This window comes from Ipomoea nil, unplaced genomic scaffold (genome assembly GCF_001879475.1).
Source record: "Ipomoea nil cultivar Tokyo-kokei standard unplaced genomic scaffold, Asagao_1.1 scaffold3318, whole genome shotgun sequence".
Lineage (NCBI taxonomy): Eukaryota > Viridiplantae > Streptophyta > Magnoliopsida > Solanales > Convolvulaceae > Ipomoea > Ipomoea nil.
The window spans coordinates 3,364-5,310 of NW_017619746.1; the positions used below are offsets into that span (position 1 = coordinate 3,364).

At 36.3% G+C, this 1,947-nt stretch overlaps 1 non-coding gene across 1 annotated transcript; it reads right to left on the reverse strand.

The window, feature by feature from the left end:
- Nucleotides 1–477: 477 nt before the first annotated feature.
- TRNAY-GUA lies at nt 478–571 on the reverse strand. The gene is made up of 2 exons: nt 535–571; nt 478–513 (listed from the first exon to the last, which is right to left on the reverse strand). It is a non-coding gene; the product is annotated as a tRNA-Tyr (tRNA).
- Nucleotides 572–1,947: the final 1,376 nt, after the last annotated feature.

Here is a 1,947-nt window from a genome sequence, read left to right on the forward strand (position 1 = left end):
GACCCGGTTGTCTGATTAGGTCAATTTTTTTTTTCAAATCGCGTATTTTTTCGAGATCTATACACCGCAAACAGCTAAAGGCGGTTTGGTCCACTAATTTCTCAAAAAATGCCTCTTTAGTTCTTAATTTTAGTTTTTTTATGTATTTAGATGGTTTAAACAATTTTTGAACAATTTTACAACCACTTTCGTAAATAGTTCTAAGAAACAACTATGGAAACCCTATGTTTTATTACTAAATTTAAAAAATTTTTAATTTTTAATTTTATAAAAAATAAAAAAAAAAAACTATAATAATAAATAAAAAAATCGGCGTCTAGGCGCCCCCTAGCCGCCTAGGGGGCGCTAACGTTTTATGCAGCATTGGTGGTGAGTATTCCCGCTGTCACACGGGAGACTGGGTTCAATCCCCGGCAACAGCGTTTTTTTTTAGCTCTTCAAAGGAAAAATTAAAAGCTTAATATTGTAAAAAATCAATCCGACCTACCAGATTCGAACCAGCGACCTAAGGATTTCCAACTTAGATTGATCAAACTACAGTCCTCCGCTCTACCAACTGAGCTAAGGTCGGAGCTATTAATTATATTTTTGTCCGTATTGTACTCTTTTATGCCACATTGCACAATCCGACATGGCAGTTCGAATGCCACGTTGAATAAAACTTAACGGAAAAAATTACGGTGTTAATGTTGTCCTTAATTGTTCTAAATCTTAAAGTACCGGGACTAGATTACACAAAATAAACGTACAATAACTAAATTGAACAAAACGCTACAGTACAGGGACTAAACAGGTACTTTGTCCGACTATGAAATGTTAGTTTCAGTTGCAATTAGATCGCCACACGAACCATGGTGCCACATTTGATTGGAATTACTTAAATAGAAGTTTGTGGCTGTCCTATTCTGTTGTGCAAGTCGTTGTAGTATAGTGGTGAGTATCCCCGCCTGTCACACGAGAGACCTGGGTTCTCAATCCCCGGCAACGGCGTCTTTTTTTTTTTTTTTTAGCTCTTCAAAGGAAAAATTAAAAAGCTTAATATACTAGAACATCAATCCAACCTGCCGGAATCAAACCAGCGACCTAAGGATTTCCAATTTAGATTAGTCCAACTACAGTCCACCACTCTACCCACTGAGCTAAGGTCAGAGCTGTTAACATTATTTTGGTCCGATTTATACTCTTTTATTCCATATCGCACAATCTGACATGGCAGTTCGAATGCCGCGTGGACAAACTTAACGGAAAAAATTATCGGTGTTAATATTGTCCTTAATTGTTCAAAATCTTAAAGTAAATGGACTAAATTACACGAAATAAAGGTACAATGACTAAATTGAACAAAACGCTACACTACGGGGACCTAACAGGTACATTGTCCGACTATGAAATGCTAGTTTCAGTTGCAATTACATGGCCACACGCACCATGGTGTCACATTGGATTGGGTTTACTTAAATAGTAATATGTGACTGTCCTGTTCTGCCGCGCGAGTCGTTGTAGTATAGTGGTGAGCAGTGCTGTAAAAATCGCGCCTCGGCGCTTGGCGGGGGAGGCCGCCGCGAGGAATGGCCTAGACCGCCTAACCGGCCGGTTCGGCGAATTTTTATTTTTTATTTTGAAAATGTCGAAAAAGTTTTGGAAGGCCATAACTTTTGACTCGGTAGTCTGATTTGGTCAAATTTTTTTTTCAAATCACATATTTTTTCGAGATCTATACACCGCAAACAGCCAAAGGCGATTTGGTCCACTAATTTCTCAAAAAATGCCTCTTTAGTTCTTAATTTTAGTTTTTTATGTATTTAGATGGTTTAAACAATATTTTGAACAATTTTACAACCACTTTCGTAAATAGTTTCTAAGAAACAACTATGTAAACCTTATGTTTTATTACTAAATTTAAAAAATTTAATTTTTAATTTTATTAAAAATAAAAAAAAACTAAAA